Source organism: Chlorocebus sabaeus, chromosome 8, assembly GCF_047675955.1.
Source record: "Chlorocebus sabaeus isolate Y175 chromosome 8, mChlSab1.0.hap1, whole genome shotgun sequence".
In the NCBI taxonomy this organism is placed as follows: Eukaryota; Metazoa; Chordata; class Mammalia; order Primates; family Cercopithecidae; genus Chlorocebus; species Chlorocebus sabaeus.
The window spans coordinates 94,177,084-94,188,624 of record NC_132911.1 but is presented as its reverse complement, the minus strand read 5'-3'; the positions used below and the strand labels follow the sequence as shown (position 1 = coordinate 94,188,624).

General features: G+C 39.0%; 1 long non-coding RNA gene across 1 annotated transcript; it reads left to right on the top strand.

Moving 5' to 3' along the window:
* The first annotated feature begins 7,197 nt into the window (after positions 1-7,197).
* On the top strand, positions 7,198-11,174 carry LOC140712322 (uncharacterized). Its single transcript, XR_012093853.1, has 3 exons — positions 7,198-7,714; positions 10,040-10,107; positions 10,695-11,174. It is a non-coding gene; the product is annotated as an uncharacterized lncRNA (long non-coding RNA).
* The last annotated feature ends 367 nt before the right edge of the window (positions 11,175-11,541 follow it).

Sequence of the window (11,541 nt, the reverse complement as noted above, 5' to 3'; positions counted from 1 at the left end):
GATGTGTAACTCATTTTGGCTGGTCAAACACCAGTGGGAGTGACATGCTTTACTTTCCAACCTTCGTTCCTCCATACTTTTCTCTCTCCACCCTCTGAAAGCAGAGGAGCATGAACAGAGGATGCAAAGCTACATGATATGTGGATCCTGGATTCCCTAATGACTGTATGGAGCAGAGCATCCCACTGGTCCACAATGGATGTAGTGTGAGTGAGAAATAAACTTTTATTGGGTTAACTGCAGAAATTTTGGCATTGTTGCACAGTCAGCCCATCTTGCTTGATAAGACAGGTATTCATTGCTTGAAAAGGATGCTGCCAAAACAAAACCTAAAATATGTGAAATTGACTTAGCAGTCAGATAGTGCATGGTAAGGAAAACGATACTGGAGGTTGGAATATTGACAATTCATGCAGTGTCGAAAACATTTGGTAAAACTGTCACCTGCAGCTGGACACAGTGGCTCATACCTGTAATCCTGGCACTTTGGGAGGCCAAGGCAAGCAGATCACTTGAGGCCAGGAGTTCAAGACCAGCCTGGCCAACATGGTGAAACTCCACCGCTACAAAAAAAATACAAAAATTATCTTGGTGTGGTGGTGCACACCTGTAGTCCTAGCTACTCGTGAGGCTAAGGCACGAGAGAATCGCTTGAACCTGGGAGGCAGAGGTTTCAGTGAGCTGAGATCATGCCACTGCACTACTGCCTGGGCAAAAGAAGGAGACTCTGTCTCACAAAAAACCAACAAAAAAAATTGTCACCTGCAATAACTTGGAAAGCCGATGATATGCTGTTATGGGTTGAATTATGTCTCCCAAAATAAATATGTTGAAGCCTTTTTCTTTTTTCCAAGACAGAGTCTTGCTTTGTCGCCAAATGGAGCACAGTGGTGTGATCTCGGCTCATTGCAACCTCTGCCTCCTGGGTTCAAGTGATTCTCCTGCCTCAGCCTCCCAAGTAGCTGGGAGTACAGGCGCCTGCCACCACGCCTGGCTGAGTTTTTTGTATTTTTAGTAGAGATGGGGTTTCACCATGTTGGCCAGATGGTCTTGATTTCCTGACCTCGTGATCTGCCCACCTCAGCCTCCCAAAGTGCTGGGATTACAGGCGTGAGCCACCACACCAGGCCAGTATCTTGAAGTTTTAATCCCTGGTACATGTGACCTTATTTTGAAATAGGATCTTTGCAGCTGTACTCAAGTTAAGAAGAGATTATTTGAGTAGGCCTTATTCCAACATTACCCTCCTTATAAGCAGAGGGAAATCTGGACACAGACAGATATACATACACACAGAGGGAAGATGATGCAAAGACAGAAGTAAAGGTTGGAGTGATGCATCAACAGCCAAAGAGACATCAAGGATTACCAATCACCACCAGTAGCTAGGAGAGAAGCATGGGACAGACTTTCCCTCAGACCCTTGCACTAGAAACCAACCCTGCCAACAACTTGATTTCAGACTTCTAGCCTCATAACTGTGAGACAATAAATTTCCATTGTTGTAAGTCACCCAATTTGTGATACTTTGTTATGGCAGCCCTAGAAAATTATTAATAATCCATATGCCTATAGAATCTGTTGCTCTAGGGGAAGTGATTAGCATTAGAGTATCGCTATATTTTTATTATCATTGGTTTTCAGTGTCTGATTTTTAAGCAGCAATGAAAGGGAATACAGAATCCAGAAATATGAAGCATCCTAGAGTTAGAGCAGCTGATTGCTTCAGATCCCAGTTAGTAAGATAAAAAAATTAAAAGATCTTGACCAACAAGGCAGCAGGAAACATTGTCAGTTGATCAACACTACAGTAAACCCTACTGTACAGCACTAGTGTGGTCTTCCTAATCATTGGTTTAGATGATATTAAGGTAATTTATTAAACTGAGAAAGACATGAGGAAAATAAACTAAAAAATAAGGCATGTTTTACAGCTATGGTTAGAAAAGATCTATGTAGTCATTTACATGTGGAACTGACTGGGACCAAATAAATCAGAAACCTACTGATTTGTTGAGATAATCATATTGCCAAAGACAACGTGAGTCTTTGATGGTCTGTACTATAAAACAAACTTTATGTTTTCCACTTGCTGTAGCTAGAAGCAGTTGAGAAAGCTATGCATATTCCTCAATTCCCATTTCAGATATAGTCCAGTAGAATAATAAACCAAAAAAATCTCTTAGTGTTGAGCCAGGTGCCCTGGAGTAAAAACGGACACTGGAATTCTTCCCAAAAAGGGAGATCAGGCCCTAATCAAGCAACTCTCCCCACCTCTAAGTTAGACAGACTTCGGAATGTTTGTCTCAAGCATAGATCTGCAGACTACAGGCCAGGTGCATGTGTACTGTTTTTATAAATAAAGCTTCATTGAAATACAGTTGGGCTTTATGTATTCTCTATAGCTTCTTTTGAACTACAATGGCATAATTGAGTAATAGTTGAGGCACAGTGGGCAGTATATAGCCTGCAAACCTAAAATATTGGCCATTTTAGGAAATAGGAATTGAACGTCCTTCAGGAAAGCATCTGTTTGGGAGGCTGAGGTGAGAGGATTGCTTGAGCCCAGAAGTTCAAGACCAGCCTGGGCAACCTGGCAAGATCCCATCTCAAAAGGAGAAAGAGAGAGAAAGAGAAGAAAAAGAGAGGAAGGAAGGAAGGAAGGAAGGAAGGAAGGAAGGAAGGAAGGAAGGAAGGAAGGAAGGAAAGAAGGGAGGGAGGGAGGGAGGGGAAAATATTTGCTCACCCCCGGCCTAAAGTATTTTAATATGCTATGAATAAGTAACTGCTGCATCTTTTATTTTTCACTTTTCTGAATGGGAGATATTATTGAAGTTATTTTGTTCTTGTTGTACCACTATATATTGGGTGCATAAGATTAGAGTGGGGTGGCACTTGCAGAAAATTTGTCCTTCTAATTCTTAACTTCTAGGATCATGGTGGAGAGAACTGAGCATCACCAAGTGATTCTGATCTTTGAGCTATACCCTGTGATTGAATGGGACTCTGAGTTGTCTCTCCCATAAGAGAAAGAAAGACATTTGGTGGCCAGAAATGTGTATTGTGGTATAAGTAATCCTGTGTATTAACTAAATGGCATTTCTTCTTCTTCCTGACCTCACAGTTAGACTTCATTTTCCAACTCCCTGGCAGTTAGGTGGGGACAAGAGACTAAGTTCTAGTCAAAGGAACATACACGGAAGTCATATATACCTCTTCCAGGTCTACCACCTAAAAAGTAGTATACCTCTGCCACAATTCTTTGTTTTTTTCTTTTTCTATTTTCTTTATAAAGGAGAAGAAAATAGGAGCCTAAAATATGGCAGAGGTGAATAATAAAAATAGCCTGGGTTCCTGAATGACTGGGTGGAGCATAGCCTCCACTGACCCAAATTGAACTATAATGTGAGTAAGCAATACATGTTTATGCAATAAATATTTACTGAGTCAAGCCATTGAAGTGTTTGTATTGTCTGTTAAAGGAGTTATCCATCCCTGATGAATACTATTAGACACTGTATTTCAACATGAGGATGAATAATTTGTGGACCTGTCCTTCAAGAAACTCACAATACAATGAGAGAGACATGCACCCACAAAGTGATGATGATAATTAAATATTATAAGCTTACAAAGATAATGTACTTGATACTACAGCAAAGACAACTGACCCACTATTGGAGAATTAAGGAAGGCTTTCTAGTAGAGGTAATGCCCAAACTTGACCCTGAGTCAGGAAAACCCACAGAAAGAAAAAGTGAAATAAAGCAAAGAGATAATAAAAATAAAGATGCAGAGGCAAGAAATGGCAATTTATTTGCTTAGTGGACTCCAAGCAGGTGCTGATATTAATTTTTAGGTAAGGATAGGCAGAAGTGAAGGCCAGAATCAGATCATGATGAATCACACATTCATCATGTTGGGAGAACAAGAGGGTGAAGAGGTTGGTGGAGTAGTTCATACTGTTTGCAAATCTTATGAATTTGTGGAATTCATCTCAGATTGCTCAGATACTGCTGATGGCCTGGGAAGAAGTCAGTTTGCCCAAGTCCTTTGTCCTCATGAGCTATTGCTCAGGTCCCTGCTCACAGCTCCCACCCCACTGTGGCAGATGATGTGAGTGTTCAACTCACTTGATGTGTTTAGACAGATGAAACATTAAAAAGTCTATTTCTAAGGTTCCAGTGGAGGAGGTTCCTGATTTGAATTAGAGTCTACCAATCAGACACACTCATGCAGAGCTTTAATTTGAAATGTAGTTAAGAGTGGAGAGAAACAGCTGAAAGGCATTCAGTCAGCCATGCACACCCTGGCAGACTTGGCATGGTTCCAGAGCAGGCAGCAAGGACTCTCTCACTCTGAACCATCGGATCAGCAGCAGCACACATAAGAACCCAATTGTGTGGTGCAGTTTGGGGCTTTCCTGGAAATGAAGAGTCTGTTTCTTCAGGCTACTCAATGATTCAACGCTGTTTATGCCTCTTAATAAATTCATCTCCATTTAAACATGCTAAAGTGGGTTTTATTGTCTGTAACTAAGAACCCGGGCCAAGACATTCACCAAATAAGTTTCCAGCACATATGAAACTGGCACTGTGCTTTAAAAAGATTTATTCACTCAACTAATAGTTCTTGAGGCCTTACCATGTGTTGGATACTGTATACCACCCTTTGTATGTTATTTATTCATTTAATAATAATAACAATATTAACAATACTCAGAATGTGGAAATTATAGCATGAGGTTTAAATGAAAAAGAACATAAACACTTTAAATGTAAAGTACAGTTACACTCCTATAATTGTTTGTTGTGGTATCTGTGATACTTAAAGGAGTATATATAAACGCAGCCTTTCTTCAAAAGGACTGGATTATCAAGTAGGTTTCCCACCACTAGAGTTGTTCAGAGATAGAATAATAATCTGACACAGATATTGTTTAAGAGATCTCTGCGTTGCAGTGAAGTTTGATTAAATAATACTCAGAATCTCAGCTTATCCAAGTAGGGAATCCATATTTCAGCCCCTGCCTCACACCATCAAAGCAAAGCAACAACAATTTGCGGTGGACTCTCCAAAATTGTTCATCTCTTTTATATACGCAATTGGAGCTGGACTGTGACTCCTTTTGGGAGACAGATGTAGCTTGAAGGGTTTCTTCCCTCCTTGTTCTTAATTCTTCCTGCCCTGATATGGCATTCCATTTCCGAACATGGCAAGCATCTTCCCCCGGTGCCGCCCCCACATCGCCCACACTAGGGGAGTGTGGGAGAGCAGTATGCAGCCAATGTGGACACTCTGTTCTATATTTTTGTCTCCTCCTCCAGGTGTCTGAACCTATCCTTACTGGTAATTACAGTACCAGATGCTAGTTGGAAAAAAAAAAGAAACCCACAGTTTCACAAAACTGCATCTCCACTCAGACTCCTAATATTCTGTCATTAGTCACAGCTCATTTATTTGTGTTTTGGTGGCAGGAATGGTTTGGTGTGTTTTCCATGGGAAGAAAAATGAATTTCAGTGAAAAGAGCTACATGTTCATGTTCCTAATATATTTATAGAGTCAGTTTATCTAATCTTAGAGAGTTGCAGTTTGAACACTTTGATGTTCAGGGATCACATAAGGAGAACAATAGTAAGCTTAAGGAAGAAATCTTCCCGGTGAGCTGCAGGTGTCTCTGTCTAATGAACCATTCATATAACGATCCAGGTCATCTATAAAGGTCCTTTCTGGCCGAAATTGCTGCCCACATGAGAGACTCAAATCTGGTTGGTCCCACTGGCTGGTCCCGAGTATTGAAATGTGCCCCTGAAAACTATGACTTAGGAGAAGCCTGAAAACAAACACTAATCTGTATGGCCAGGACCTAGAAGAATCTAGCTTAGTCCTAATGAAAACCAGGCACTGGGCCAACTCCTTTTATATTTGGTTTTCATGAGAATCTGTCTGTGGGGGAGCTCTGAGTGTTTTTAGTGCAATAACAAGCTTGTGTTCTCTGAGCCAATTAGTATGTAATTAGGTGTTGGCTAATGAGGGGGAGGATAAAAGGTGGAGCTGGCAGAGAGAGCGGGTATGGGTGTGACTCATGTGTATGCAGGTGGTGAAGCGGCACATGTTGAGAACTAAATTGAATTTCTAAAGCCCAATAATTTGTTACACACTATTAGTAAGTTCTGTGCTAGACCTTCAGCAGCTTTTTCACATCTCTATTGAAACATGCTTCTATTCCTCTCTGCAAATTAAGATGTTCAGCACATGCATGTTAACATTTTTCCCTGGCCATCTTCTAAAAGTTTAAAATGAGGGTTGGTTGGTATGCTTGTTAGTATTGAGTTACCTATAAGAAAAACAAAAGAAAACCATTGGTTTGTTCTTCCACGCAGCATATATTTCTTTGCGTGTTCATCAGTGAGCTAAACAAAGATCCCTGCCCTCTTGGAGCTTGCATTCTAGTGAGGAGAGATGGATCATGAACAACAAACATAAATATGAAAATTATATACTACCTTAGAAGGTGATGAAAAAATTTAGGGTGAGACAAGGGATCACGTCCCCCCTCCCCCACCCCAACACACACACACACACACACACAATGTTAAGGGATGTGTGCAAGTTTCAAAAGACAACGTCCCTGAGAAGGTAAGATTTGAGCAAAGACTTGAAGGCCTTATGGAAGGAAAATGTTGGGGGAAAAGAGGTAAGAATTGACACAAATAAGTAATGTCATGCGCCTAAAATGACTGAAGATTCAGCAAAGACCAAATGAAGAAAAAAAAAAATTCTCATTTTTTTTTATTCCTCTCATCTTTGATGTTTGTCAAAGTCTGTACTGGTGCAGGCACTTTGAGTGTTTCTGTGGCTGCAAGAGGCTCCTGATATCGCTCTCATTTGAGTTTTTTTTTTTTTTAAAGGAGCAGGGCAGAGAGCAAGGAAAATAAAGGGAAATACAGCCTTCGTGAATGAGAAGAAACTGTAGTTTCAATTGCATAGGTGGGCCAAATAGTTTTGGCACTTTTTTTTGTCAGGCAGAAAATGTGTTTTAATTCTGTGAGTCCTTCCCGAGTACACCAGAAACTGTTTTTTTTTTTTTTTTTTTTTTTTTTTTCTGAGACGGAGTCTCGCTCTGTCGCCCAGGCTGGAGTGCAGTGGCGCAATCTCGGCTCACTGCAAGCTCCGCCTCCCGGGTTCACGCCATTCTCCTGCCTCAGCCTCCCGAGTAGCTGGGACTACAGGCGCCCGCCACTGCACCCGGCTAATTTTTTTCTATTTTTTAGTAGAGACGGGGTTTCACCATGGTCTCGATCTCCTGACCTTGTGATCCGCCCGCCTCGGCCTCCCAAAGTGCTGGGATTACAGGCGTGAGCCACCGCGCCCGGCCCAGAAACTGTGATATGAGCTTTTTATGAATGCAACCTTCACCATGTCTCCTGTTAACTCATCCTGGTCTTCATAAAACTGCATAGTTAGGAAGGTAATCTTCTTGGTTCTCCTGACTTCTGCGTGTCAGAGAGCTACTGCAAGTGAAAGCACCCAAGAGAGTGTAAAATACTTTAAAGATGTGAGATACTACTTTACTGCTAATCTATGTTGTTAAAAAAAATTCTAAATGATGATGAATGTGCTTGTTCTCCTTCTCCAGGGAAGCAAGGTGATAATTTGATTTTTTAGTTAACCTGATGAGTTTTTGTAGCTGTCAAGAAGTCTAAAATTGAGGTAAGCCCCAAATGATAAGTAAATTATGATATTATGGTCTGTTTTTCACCAGACTAATTCAGTAAAGCATCATCCCCACTACTTATCAAGGTACATCTCACACTGCCTGTGCCAAAGGATTCACCAATGGCAGAAACCAGAAAAAATCAAATTATTTTATTCATAGGTTCTCTTCATATTACCACCTCGCTATTATATTCATACATCATCAAGGAAACCACATTACCCCTGATGTTTACTTTTGCTGTTCTGTGCCTCTGGCAAGCTGATAATCTGAAACTAATATCCTTTTATTATTTATACAACATTTGGCGAGAGTGGAATAAGCACCAGTAAAGAGTGTTTATCTTTTGACTTTGTTTTTAATTTCTGCTCAAGAGTGCTTCTTTATTGGAAAGGGAACCAATTTTCACATCTCCAATTATGTAAGGAATTTCATGTGACAATATGGTTTAATTGACATCATAGATCCAAATTATTCCAGTCATATTTAGTCCTTCTTATAACTAGTTCTGTGGCAGTAGCCTCACCAAGCTCCTGCTTGAAATCTACTCACTGTGAACTTCCTTTCCAATCTAACTTCGCTCTTTCATAAGATTCTGCTAATTCATTGACTTCTCCCAGTCCTCAAAGTTAACTGCAGGTGAACATTTTATTTTTGAGCAGACGGACTTAACATTAATATTGTTCTTTGTGTATGAAGGTGACCTTACTGACTGACCAGCCTAGGGGCAGACATTTTGATTTTTTTCTCCAGTAATGGGTATAGATTTATTCTGGCATACTTATGGCCTTGCTGAGTAAAGCTGAGGCCATGAATCAGAGTAAGGCTGATTGGCCTCCATAGAGCATTGACCACATAACCATACACTTATTAGCACCATGGGCTAATCTGCTGCATTAATGGTTACAGATGTTGTGTTTAATATCCAAGTCAAAGCTAACCTTTGCAAAGCAGAACAGACTCTGTGCTAAGTACCAGACATAGACCATTTTCTATGCTCTACAACTCAATAAGATTGGTAGTCTTAGTCTGTTTAGAGTGAGAAGATGAATACTTAAAAGGATTAGGTAATTTGTCCAAGGTGACAATGAGAATAAGTAGTAAACCCAGGATTCGAACCCAGCTTTAATATAGAGCCATCATTTTTAACCTCTACACTAAACTGTGTCCTTCATTAATGGTATACCTAAGTTATAGCCTGTAATCTATACTGTAATCTAGCCCTGTAATAATCAGGAATAAGATGACTTCTATACAAGGGCTATACTATACTATCCTTGACCAAGAAATATCTCCAAGTTTCAAGCAAACTCAAAGCTTCAGGTCAAACTTCCTCTTCAGAGTTAGCCATAGAGAATATAGGCCAATATATGGTATATTGTCCTGATACTTAAAATATTTTCTGTAAGCAAAGATTTATCAGGAAATTGATTTGCTGAATGGCCATGGGGGCACCATCACATCCACTCCTGCTTCAGTGAGCTGACCAATTGGGTCTTTATTCCTCACAAGCAGGTTGCTTGCTGAAATCTAATTTATTAAATCCATCAAATTTTGGTTTACAGTGTGTACCCAACAAAAGCAAAATAATCTCAATTTCAAAGATAAACGTATACAAATTGTATAATTCATATAATAGACTGTTCTACTGATAATCAATGAACAAAAATATGTCATATTTTAAGATGATCTTGCAATTAGGGGAAAAAGGAGATTTTCCTCAATTAAAAAATTAGTAGGCATATGTAGAATATAGTATGTTTTAAGTGAAAAATCAGAAAAAATGATTTAGAAATGGCAGTATTTCTTCATCTTTGAAGGATTTAAGCTATTTTAAAGAGATTTTTAAACCTTTGAGCTTTAGAGGGAAAAAAATGGTCTACCAGTAGTCACAAAAATAAAATGTAAATTAATTTTTGCTGTAAGAAGCAAAATATGAAATGCTCCACAAGATTTACTTTTGTGTGGTGTTTTTTTCCTTTTTGTTTTGCTTTTACTTTTAGCAAGAAACACAAAGTGTCATGAAATAATTACAAGTAGTAACAAATTTTTTATAAGACTGGAAAACATTGCTCTTAGACAAGTTTGAGGTCAAATCTCAAGTCAAACACTTACTGACTGTGTTATTTTACATGAGTTAGTTAACTCTCTAAGTTCTAAAAAATGTTTAATATAAAGTAAGACACTCTCCCGTGGAATCTTGGGATAACCAAATTGTGGTAGACTATGTATGCAAAGAGGTGGGCATAGTGCATGCCTTATAGCAAGTGCTCAATGGATGCACATTGCAGTCTTTTTAAAATCTCTATTCTCTATTTTAGACAATGAAAGCAAAATTCAATAGAAGAAAGGAAAAACGAAGAAGACAACATTAAAGGAGAAGATCAAGGTAATTTTACTCTAAGAGATCGTAGAAAAATACAGAAAGTAACAGGAAAAATGCGATGTTTTAATAGAAACATAATATTAGTGCTTTCAAAGCTTTAAGAAAAAGAAAGTTAATTTATTAATAATGTAATACCCAAGTTTCATAACGGGCACTAAGCAATCTCAACATGAGTAACAAAAGTATTTCAACTGATACTTAAAAGATGGACACATAAGACTTCCTGAAGCCTTTTTAAAAAATGTCCAACAGAGAAAGCCCTAAATTTCCATTTTGAGGAATGTGACATCTAATTATACAGGGAAAACCTTTCTACTTTCATTGAACATCATCTGCATACCATAACCTTTTAAGAAAGCATTGTTAAATCACTTAAAGCTATGTATTGTTTTCACAGCTCTAAGAATAAATGAAGATTATTACCACTTGGAATTTCCCTATTGTGTCACCATCTGAGTAACAGACGTAGCCACATTTCTAAATGTTGCTCCACTACTGACAAGTTACTATTTGGTCCTGGCAGAAGTTGCTTCAGTTTTTTTGTTTGTTTGTTTGTTTTGTTTTGTTTTGTTTTGTTTTCTGTTTTTCAGCTTTCCAGCATCATACTGGGGCTTAATAATGCCTTTGGCTTTGGGATTGGGATTTTTTGATGTGACCAAACAGCCATTTATGTTCTCAGAAAACTGGAATAGGAATATCCTATGGTGGAAGAAAAGAATGGACCATGATGAAAATTTCTACACCAGAAGACTTGAGAGTAATTATGTCCTTCCCCACCTCTAGCCCCCACTCCCTACCCATCATCCCTCATTTCACTATATTTGACACATCAGTCAAGGGACTGATGTGTTTTAAATAGCAAATAGAGAGTCTTCCAAGAACCCTGACTATTTGAACATTGCTTCTATGGTCTCGGCAACTGAGCCCTTGCCCACCCTTCGTAGGGCAAGAAAGAGACCCTTACTCCTAAGCTTTTGATACCAAATACAGTCTTCTTTCTACTTACAGTAGTGCAATCAATAAGATTGAGACTGTAAACATCCAAATCTCTTTTAGCTGGATCACATTTGATGGGTAGTAGCTATGATCAGAGTAACCTAGTTGCTAATTATGTAGTAAACAGTACCCAGGGTACCCTGGGACTGTGCAGTGACCTCATATGACTAAATTACAAATGATTACTCTTCATGAGACATTTATAAGTTGGTATATCATTTCTACTTCAAACAGTTACTCTCAACTTATGATTTTCACAGTGGGGAAATAACAACTGTATAATGAACTAATGGAAGTGAGGGTTTGGAGTGTGGGTGCACTGTGCACTCTCTGATCACAGCTGGGATTTTTTTCCCCTCCAATTGTTTGAAGCTATTATACTATATCATTTTGTAGTAACAAATAGTGTTGGGATGATAGAAGAATTATTTAAGTGAAATA